Source organism: Acanthopagrus latus, chromosome 19 (genome assembly GCF_904848185.1).
Source record: "Acanthopagrus latus isolate v.2019 chromosome 19, fAcaLat1.1, whole genome shotgun sequence".
Lineage (NCBI taxonomy): Eukaryota > Metazoa > Chordata > Actinopteri > Spariformes > Sparidae > Acanthopagrus > Acanthopagrus latus.
In genome coordinates, this window is record NC_051057.1 from 12,511,063 (window position 1) to 12,522,654 (window position 11,592).

Below are 11,592 nucleotides of genomic sequence, written 5' to 3' on the forward strand. Positions count from 1 at the left end.
CATTAGAATGAAGGCACCACTGGAAATACAGACATCCATCATCTCCGCACGTCTCCTGCAGAGGCCAACTGCAAGGAAGTGCGGCCCGCTATCCATTCTTTTCGTGAGAAACGAGCTTTGTTGACAAGCAAGGGGGTGCTCGGGTAATTGTTTTTGCCTCAGTTTTAGACAAGTTAATTAATTTCAATTACACCAGGCTCTCCGGCTGGAGGTTAGAAGTCAGCGCCGGAAAGCGGCGGTGCGGGGGAAGGTAGAGTCTGATGTTTGTTTTTCCATTCATCAAAGAAGACATAACTGTGCGTCAGGTCGGAGATTTACCTGTGAATATATCCAGACAGACGTCCCTCTGAAGTGTTCTTAAGAGCTGTTCTGCCTACTGATCGAGAGAGAGAGAGCTCAGGAGAGTCTGTCTGTCTCCACACAGCAGAACGGGAGCCGTCAAAATGGCATTATAAGATGGAAGCACCTGCTTGTTTTCAGGAAATTTAGGCCACTCTACAGAAAAGGAGGAAACTCTTTCGCTTCGGCTTTGAACATGGCCACAAACACCCCACCCCCCACCAACCTACCTCCTGCAGTCACTTTCACCTTTCCACATCTTTGAGGCATGCCTTTGGACAAGATGAAAGCAAATGTCTGAACACTTCAGTCAGGGTAGGCAATAGGCAAACTATATGGAGCGAGCAAACCCATGTGAAGTAAAGTGCCTCTAAAAGCAAGAATTCAAAGGAGAACAAGAGTGTACTGACAGTTCATAATGGTTTAATGGCGGCAGCCAGACCGCATGCCTTTGCTTTAAATTGAAAAAAGCGTCATCATGCGGCGGAATGAGAACTTTTTTTTTAGAAGAAACACACTCCAGCGAGCAGGGAGATGCGATTGTGTTAAGTGGGTCGATAGAAGCACCGTTATAATGAAGTCACGTAACTAATCAGTCAGGTAATTGGTAATAGACTCAGAGGTGGTGGTCTCATGCAGTCTCATAGCAACATTATGTCACTTTTTAAAAAAAAAACTTTAAACAGCAGCTTCAAAATCATTGTGATGGTACGTAGTCTGGTGGTTGGAAAAGCACAATTCCTCCCATAGAAGAGCAAACACACTAACACTGTCGGTGACGTTATACAAGTAGCTAACTTTGTAGGCTATGGCTAAATAGCCGACGTTAGCATGTTTACATACCAGTCTAGAGAAAGTGGAGAAAGCTGCTCAGTGCTGCATGGAGCTTACAAAGAACAACTTCTTGGATGTAAAGGACCAGAATGTAATGCTTAGCTTCCGCACTGTCAGGCCGACTGAGCATCAAACAAAAGACTTCCACCTGCCGAGTGGCTAACTTGCGGTTTATCGGTACGGGTTTTCTAGACTTCCCAAATGTTGACGGACACCAAATGGCTCAAAATCTGATAATGAAAATAGTCATTTCCCATGGATTTTGATGCTAAAACAAATGTGTCCAGTGTTTACAGCCACTACTTTCTCGATGTAAGCTTATCAGAAAATAGTATTTTTGGGCCAGTGTGCATCACGTGTCACTGTCATTTACTCTGGACTGACTGGATGTGACAGTTGTTCCCCATCACCTCTTGAGGTAAGAGGTGGTTTTACAAGACGTAAAGAGCTGAGGCTAGCTGGTTATCATGCTAACTTCAGTAGATACCTCTGCAGCACAACACATAGACGTCTGTGACACGACACAAAAGCTCTAACTCCTTCACTTCCTGTTGATCGTTTTGTTTTTAGACTATATTTCTGACGTGCGGCTCCTTTAATCAGAGGGAAAGACATGTCAGCCCCCGGTCGACAATATTTCAAAATACATTTAAACCCTGGAGCGTTAAGTGGCATCAGTCAGGGAAGATGTCGATTATGTGAGACGATATTTGCAGCCTGTAGTGAATAGACCTGCTCTGACGTTGCTGTGCTCAATATTAGATCTTGAGCGGGTTTGTTTCAGCAATAACAGCCTCTACAGCAATTAGTCATACATCTGCTTCCTCAGCACTCCGCAGTGTTCAACACCTAATGGAGACTGTTCCATATGCGAGGCATTTTGTTAACCATTGCCAGGAGATAAATGCCAGGGTGGTCTTCACGAGTGCTCCACGTATATATAGCTCCGGGGCTTTTAAAAGTATTATATGGCAGTGTGAATCACACTGTGGATAGATCAGTGAATATCACAAGCTGTTTGCAACAGATTTAATGAATTAAATATTTATTTTCCCCCATTATTAATTTAGACGCTCATCAGATGTCTGGAAGAGTCAACAGCAGTAATCGGGGGATCGTGGAGACGCTCGCATTCAAGCCAATCATGTTCAGAAAATGTCCATACGCTTTCATTAGAGCGGAATGCGTTCTGCTGCCCCGCGTGATGATAACTTTGTGGAAATGATCTCTGCGAGTCCACATTTTAAGAAGCAAAGTCGCAATTACTTCTTAATTGTATACTTGAGCGCTTTCCCTCAGGAAGAGCGCTGATTTCCCCAGTGTGACCTCGTGGTTGGAGAAGGCAGCGGGCTGAATAAACAGCCTGACTTTGGCGCTTTGTCGAGCCAAGTGCACACTCCTCGCTCGTATTACCATAATGGCTACAAGGGGGCCCAATCAGCGCCTTGATTGATTGGTTAATTGCTCAGAATCCGTCAACTGTACCCCGATGACCGACTGGTGTCGCCTCGGGGACTGTGGGATTTGTGTCAACATTTCCCCATGCCATCTCATTCATTCCCCCTCTCCGCCACTCGCCTGCAGAGCGTGAAGCATGAGATTGGATTTACAGTGTAATGGAATAAAGCGCATTGTTTCTCATCCGCGAGCGAGGAGGATAGAGCCGATAAACCCCCACCCCACTTGACTTGCCAGGCTGGAAAGTTGATCAAGAAGCTGGGCACACGCGGGGAGGGAAGGATTGTGTTTTTCCTGCCTTCCTGTTCGGTTTACTCGCCGAGAAGCGCGCACGTCCTCGCGTTTTTTTTCCCGGCGCCGCTGCTATCGATTCGCTCTGCCGCCTTTCGCAGTGCTTTCTTTGGAAGGGAAGAGCGGGAGTGGGTAAAAAGAGGTCATCATCAAGAGATCAAAGGCGCAGATGTGACAGGTGTTGTGTTTTCTCCGAGAGGCTTGTCATGCAATTTGTATGGGAGCAGGCGTAATGAAATTCATACACCTTCGCTGAGGTCATTGTTGTGGCAGCTGCAATGAAGATTACTCAGCGTTTCTTGGCATCCGCGGCCGAACCCCAACGTGAAACTTAATCAGGGGGAATAAAATTATCTGCTCTTCTTTTTAGATCTATACGGAAACGTCCATTTTTCTCTCAGACTCCCAACCTTTATTTCCATTCACCGACTTTCATCTCCGTGAATGGAGCGCCATTATCAGTTAATTAACTCTTATCTGCCTCGCTATAACAATAACACTTCCCTGTGTCACACTGCAGCATAATCTGCTTAAAGTTACGATGTCGCCGCCGCCATCTCTTAACACAGCTTTACTTTCATTTCCATACGCGCGAGGCGAAATCAGAGACAAGAACATCTATTCGTTCGGGCTGAAGCAATGAGAGCGGAAGGTCGGACTAGATGTAATTAGTCAGAATCCTAATGACTTTTGGAAACTGGCGCCGGCAGTCTGTCGCTCAATTTACGCTCTTGACTTTTCGGTTGCTCTTTATCAGTGTGATACTGCAGAAGTTAATCACTATCTCGTTACTATGTACAGCAGTCGGCTAGAGGCTGCAGGTGCCACGGGCTGGAAATAATGTAATAATAACAATGGAAATTAGCATTTTAATGCATTTTAATTGCATTGTAAATGATAGGGCTTTCATCCACACTGTTGTAAATGAGACACAGAGTAAATCCAGTCCCTTACCTGTTTTTTTTTTTTTTTTTTTGTGGGGCGAAAAAAACAGAGCAATGGCGTTGAGATGACGCAGGTGCCGGTCTAATGAGAAAAGGAAAGAGCTGACGTTCGCAAACACTCCCCGCTTGATTCAATCTTGGAACAGAGAGGGTAAACAGAGGAGTTTTTTTTTAAAATTCCGATTATTAACTTGTTTCAAGACTTTGAACTCAGTTGGTATTAAGCCTCACAAATCACCAGGAGTTAAAGTGAGGAGAGAGCAGAGAAAGAACAAGAAAAAACTCATTTATTGTTATTGTGAGCATGTTACCATGCTGAGTTAAGCATTTCAGATGAGTTAAGATAATCCTTCGTTTACCCCCAGAGGGGAAATCCAGCTGGTACAGCAGCTCAACAAGGACAGAAGTAATCTACAGAGAGAGACGGGAGTTAAACATAAACACAGAAATATGAACAGAATAAGACACAGACTACACAGAGCAAATAACGGTGCACCGTGCATCTTATTTTCATCTCTGATTTACTGTAAATAAATAGCACCTAATGCTGAATATCAAATAAAAGCATACTATGCATTCAGCACTTGTGAGGGGCTCAAGACAAACTCATTTAGGTGCACCAGCACATCATGAAGGTGCACCAACTCATCCATTTTAATGACATTTCTTAACACAACGATCTTGAATGGAGTAAAGGTAATGAAATAACCTCAAATTCGTACATTTTAGGCACATCTGAGTGACCGATGAAAATGTCAAGTCGCACTTGACAGGTGTTTGGGTGCATGTCCAAAATACATGCCACACCATGGAGCCCTGTGACCCATAACTGCTTAGTTCAGCCCTCTACAGACGTCTGTAGCACTAAAAACGGCTTCTGTGATAGTTCCGGCAACAAAAAAAAGTGTCTCCAGGACCACATTTTGTCATTGTGGCACACACATACAGACTCACTGGGTGAAAACATAACTAATCGATGATGCCACGGCTGGTAATCATGAAAAGTTCGCGTTGAAAGATGAAAGGCTGAGGACGTGCTCGCTGTACTTTAACTGCAAATGAGGTAAAGGTGTTATTTCTGGATTCAGATTAAATAACAAACGCCGGTTACGTTAATAGCATTAGACAAACTTGAATGAACTTTCCTCACTTGCCAGATTCCCTCCAGAATGCACCCTCGTGTTTGTCTGATATAATATTCCAAATGGATGTAAAGGTCGAGCAAACAAAGACAGGTGCTGACGAATCATATCTTTTAATCTCACATCTTATTAGACAGAAACTCCCGCATCAGCACAGTTGGCCAACATGCCACATCAAACAGAGTGTAGGAGTGGACGCGTCCATCCTAATTAGTATGATGGAGCGCTGATATGCGAGTGATCTGAGAACCACCACACACACACACACACACACACACACACACACACACACACACACACACACACCTTGAGCCCAACTCTAATTCCCTGCTGTCTCGCTCATGTTCCAAGTATATCCCTGGCAATGGAAGCATGAAAAACGTTGGCACGCTCAAACTCATTAAAATACATAGAGGCTGATGTGTAAATACGCAAACATAAAGCACAGCTGGAGTTTTATGACATCCCTTCACACACACACACACACAATCACAGTATATTCTTGGTGATGGCTGCACGAGCCGTCTTGGCACATGAAGCCGAATTCTGCACTGTCATTTGAACGGGTCTGACTGCCTGTCATCGTCAGTGGACTCACACTTCTAGCCTGTAAGTTGTTTCTCTGAAGGGGCTCCAGTTACTCAGCAAGTATAGTTTGGCTCAAACATCAGGATTCAATTAAAATGTAAATTCTCGCTAAGCTGATAAACGGGAACAACAGTGCACTCAGTTCCTCTGGGCGCCAGACAGGAGGCGTCTTTTTTTTTTTTCTTTCTTTTTTTTTTTTTCTAACGACACAACTTAGGAGTTGTTGTGCGGGACAGCGTGTGAGTAAAACGAGGCCCAACAGGTAAAATTAGGAAATTAGCATAAGGTCAGAGGTCGGCAGGACTTGGGCCGTTCTCAGGGATTCGCTGCTGTTTTTTTTTCCTCACCACCTCTCTAGCTTCCTGCACATCACGTATCTTCTGTGGTCTTTGTCTGCTGTATTGACAGCTCCCAGAAAAAAGAAAAAGAAAAAAAACTCACTCTGGTCTGCACCTGAGCCCTTTGAAGTTTCTCTACAAACTGCACAAGCCGAGAGACACTGTTTGCAGGCAGCTGACACACTCCGTCGACTCATGGCAGTTTTTTTTTTTTTCCCCTCAAAAAAAGTCAGCAATGCACGTCACGTCAAAAACTCAATACGCTGAAGGGCAAACGCAACACTTTGGAACGCTGAATCCAGATAAGAATTACCACATTTTTTCTGCAAGTCTTTCCAAACTGTTTCTGCGCCAGCTCTCAGCTGGTTTTTACTTGACAGCGCTGAAGGAGCACCAGCGGGACAGATGAATGCTTTGCTTCACAGGCCAACGCCGAGGCGAGCGGCAGGTCCTCCAGGAGGAGTTTGTAATTTTCATCATTCAGATTCGGCGAGTGGTGGTGGATATAAGTCACAAACTCACTTGCCTGGATGACAACTTCCCGTTTGGAGACATTTCCTGGGATTAAAAATGCAAAATGTATTGACTCCAGTGACCAACAAATTACCTTCCTGGAAGATGCGGCTGCTCCCTTGGACGACAATCAGCACCGGGGGACGCGAAGGAACAGGTCCTGAGCAAAACCATCCATGAGTATGTCCTAAAATGAAAATTCACTGCCAAATCATACTGCTCAGACACGGGCCTGCGTGCGCCAGGTGCTCATCGTCCCCTCCTGACATTCAGACATCCTCACTTATCCTGTCATCACACAGACACAACAGCAGCCGTGTCCCTGCCCTCTAGATTATATCTATAGTGGCAGGCCAAGGAGAACTGATGAACCTGCTTATCATGCTGTTGACACTTGATGTTGATGACAGCCAGTATGGATGGCAGTGTTTGAAAAAAATAAATAAATAAATAAAACACTGTGTGAGGCAAGCCACACACTCAGTCCTCTAACTGAAGAGAAAATATACTCTGACTCTCTCTCTTTGAATCTGCATCCATCTCCCTCATGTAACATGACAATCAGTGAACACCATCTCTTTACCAATCAGTGCTTTCTTAATGATAATAAATAATAATTGAGGAAATGTAGGACAATTAAGGCGACCACAAAGGTTGACAGCCTAGAATGATTGTTGTCATCAGCGGTGGATAAATGCGCAAATCCTGTAGTTTAATTGTGCAATATGTACGCATTTTATTTTTAGTTCAACTTTCAAAAATGCACCAAATTTATCAGCAGCATGTGAAGACAGAATAGTTGTGACGTTTTGTCAAAGATGGCTATGTATTGTGTGAGAAAACTACTGAAGTAGCATGCTAACCAGCTAGCCCTCTGCCTGAAAACCTTGGTACAAAGCTGCTGTGTAAGTGGTGTAAACACAAACACTCGCCTGTTAGTCCAGCTGAATGCACTGCTAACTGAGCTAACCAGCTAACAGTAGCTATGTATTTCTTACATATTCTCACTTACTCCCCCAATTTTGTGATCAAGACGGACAACTGATGGTGAGTGAATACGCGAAGACATGGGGACTGTGATGGGGAAGATCAAAACAGCAGCACAAATGAACTAAAGGCATATAGAGGATTATATTTAAAGATATAACTGCAAGTTGATAGGTGAACGGTGAAGTTGTGCCACTGTGTGACGTTGTATAGATGTGAGTGGCTGAATTGAACGGCTGGAGTTAATGGACAGCCAGAGATAACTGAGTGAGTGTGCATGAGAGGACTGAATAACAGGATGGTGAGCGTGACAAAGGCCCAAGCTTCCGGACTGAACTTCCTCTAGTGCCTCATTAGTCATACAGCAGGTGAAAACATTCACCTGAGGAGTCACGCTTCCATTAGTTTTAATGAGGGTCAATGCAGTTCCAGGAAGTAGGTCTGTTTGCTCCTATTACACTTCAGATGTTTGTGTTTGTGTTTTTTTTGAGATAACCACTGACTCTCAGATGCATGAAGGAAGCTCGCCCTCTGGCTCAATTAACACACATGTGCTGGGGGACAATCCAGTATTTGGCATCAATTAACTAATGAGACACAGTTAGATAATTGCCCATGTATAATCCTGGGACATATCAGAACAAATGTTGAGGTACTGGACACCTGATGATGTGTCTTGTGTTGCAGAGATATCTACTCAAGTTAGAATGCTAGCTGGCTAGCTGCAGTCCCTCCTCATCCGGAGCACCCGTGCAAGCAGTGTGAATAGCAACACTGCTAACTAACAACAGCTACGGTTAGGAGCAGTGAGCAGTTACTGCCCCCTGTCTGTTTGGAGGATGAATTTCGACTGACAGCATATTCTTACACATTGCACCTTCAAGTAAAAGCACTAACAAAACAAAAGGGCCTGAATGAAGAGAATATGCAGCAGATCTGTCGGCTAAATGTGCTTTAAGTATTAAAAGTAAAAGTACTGGTCGTGCAGTTAAACGTCCCCTGTGACCGCTGGGAGTGGAGCTTGTTTCACCTGCTTTCTATTCAGTTTGTTCGCTCTGTCCAGTGGTTCCCAACCTGAGGATCGGGGTCACGAGATAAATCTGCAGGGTCATGAGATGATTCATGAAAGGGAGGGGAAAGTTCTGATAAAGAAATTTGTATTCATTGTTCGGAGTGTTCACTGAAGTTTTGCTTTTTTGTGTGTGTTTTACCTCTATTGGCTTCATACGGTTGAAACATCTCAGAAGTTCGGAGAAGAAATGTCTTTGTTCTTTGGTGAAACTGCTAACAACTCCTAAACAACCACAACGTGACAAGAATGCAAATCAAAGCACTGTGTTTTGTAACCAATGGTTTAATCATTGACATTGTATCTTATACACTTATCATGACATACATGTTATTGTAAAGTCGGTTTAACTACACCTGTTAAATAAATGTAGTTGAGTAAAAAGTACAATATCGTTAAAAAATATCAAAAAGGATCCACATACAGACAGAGGCTGGCAGCTTAAAAAACAAAAAGCCAGCTTTCATGATAAGCTGAAGTGCAGAATCCAAAATGCTATAAACAAAAAGTAGGCAAAGGAAAGTCAAAGAAAAAATGGGGACAAACCAGGAGGCCCGAGGAACAAAGGAGACGCAGGGTACACAAATCAACAAAGAGCAAAGTGAAAACACAGACACGCATGGGCAAATAAACAAGCAAAACACAGGTGTGCACAGGAAAAAGGGGCAGGAAAACAGACAAAGACTGGAAGTGGACAGAAATCATGGCACATAGTTCACAAAATAAAACAGGAAGTGCCTCTTTTATTTGTGAAATAAACAATTCAAGTCAAAATGTACCGAAAGCAGTGCCCGAATAACTGTTCTGACTTCCTTTCATGTGTATTTTTACTTTTACACTTGCATTTTCTTGGTTTTCTGTGCCACTGAAATGCCAAAGCTTACAGTCAAAATGAGGGACAGCTGGAAACATGCTGAAACACTGACACAAATACATCTTGTATTTTTGTCTACAACCTGATCTGGAAGCTCTCTGCACCGGATGAGAGAGAAAACCGTGGACAGAGATGTCACACTCCTGCAATATTCACTCTGAGGTTTGTTATCTTCAACAACACATGAGCAGATGTTAACGTTTCAGCACTTATAACCACATAATAACATGATGTGGTTTAAAAAAAAAAAAAAAAAAAAAAACATTTGCCGGAGGGGCTGCTGAAGAACTGAAGCTTATCGGGTACGCTCGGATATTGATATATAATGACAATGGGAGCACTTCCTATTTATTATTGTTTTATATTCTCTGAATACACATTACAAACTGTAATTAATTGGATATTTGACTGCATCACCCTGAACCACTCTGACAAGTTAAAATAAGACACAGGAGAGAAATTGATGAAGGTGTTCGGATGGAGAAAAAGAGGAAATCTATTAGCAGTTAAATGACCTGAAAAAACTCATTAACGTTCCCTCTGTGGCGTGTTGTCATGTTATACTGTCCTTGTAATATGAATGTGCCGCAAGATAAAACATTTAAAACGGTGTAAAATAACACCTTTGGTCCGGCCGGTGATGGGCATCCTTGTCTGAAATGACTTTGAGGAGGAGGGAATCAGTTAACAGAGGTATCATTTTTATTTTTTCTGACACGTTATCCATCCTCACCCATGCCAGAATGTATGCATGCGAGAACAAAAAAAAAAGGCCCATCGTCTGTGAGAGGCTCTTGAGAGCGCAATACATCTTTGACAAGACAACGGAGGGTAATTGAGCCGTCGCTTCTGATTCTCAACCGGCCTTGAAGACCTCGATCATCTCGAGATGGGGGAGGTTCAGTGAACATCCTTGAGGAGAGTGTTGTATCTATTATACAGCTGTTTATGCCGAGATGCAATGATTAGTAAAGCAGTTTTACGTGATGGATAGTTGCCTGTTTTTTTTTCCAAAATGCAAATATTTCCCCTGAAAGCATCAATTACTCAAAGCTAGTAGAGGAGAGCACTGCATAGAGGGGTGACAGGCACAGACTGCTTATCTCACTATACCAACACTGACTCCAGATAGACTCTCACACATGAATCAATGATTAAAACACTTTGCTGGTGATGGATTGCCTCCATATCAATGTTCAAAGTGATATCTGAATAACAGCCACAAAACAATAAATAATCTATAAAGCGTGCAAGTAAATATATATATGTATGAGGCATGAGAGAGGTTTCACATTTATTTACTGTTCGTCTGTGGCTCCATCGTCTTCTTGTCCCCTCACATTTAATATTTCGCTTAACCCCCCCGCCCCCCCCACCAAAAAGCCCCATCATCAAGTGTATGCACAGTGTGAGTGGCTCCAGCTCGGCCTCATCTGTATGCAGCCGGGCGATGCAGCAGCTGAGAGGCTAAGATATGAAAAATGGACGTCCTTGAGTATCTACTCTCGCTGTACATTCCACAAGAGGGCCCCACAATTGATCTCGATCGAGCCCAATTATTTTTTGTTCCATCTCTAAAGCGTAACACTTTGGAGCAAGCGTCCGATGCTGTTCCCCGTCGCAGGAATGTGCGATAAAAGACATCAATCTGCACTGATGTGATACCAACAGCACTTCTTGTGTCTGGCTCCCGTCTCAGGGCTCAGCAACAGGTGCAGGCTGATCAGAGGGATCATCGTCGGTGCAATACTGCACTCTAGTGGCACGTCTCGGGTTTTGCTTTAAGCACAAGCTCCTTGTTGATTTCACTGTAATCATCCCTGGAGCCCACACAAGTTGTGAAGGGATCAGTTCCTAAAGGGATTCTGATAACAGGTGGGAGATTGAATTAAGATAATTAGGTCGATCCAAAGGTAATGTGAGGCTTCAGCAGTCTGAGTTGGACAATGAAGTGTCGTCCAAAGTTACAGGCTTTTTGACATAAAGTCGCCTCTTTTCACCCCAAAAGGGCTGTAACTTTTGGAGCTGCTCGCTTGATTTTGGTAACAACACACTGCAGAGGCCTCGTGCTAACCCCAGCAGAGTCAGTGTGGATTAAACTGCCAGAGAACCTTTCATTTCCTTTAGCCGTTTGATGACATATTTCAAATTTCCAGTCCATTTTGCATGTTTACACACTGTACTATTTTAAAAATGACCCTGCATGAAACAAAAT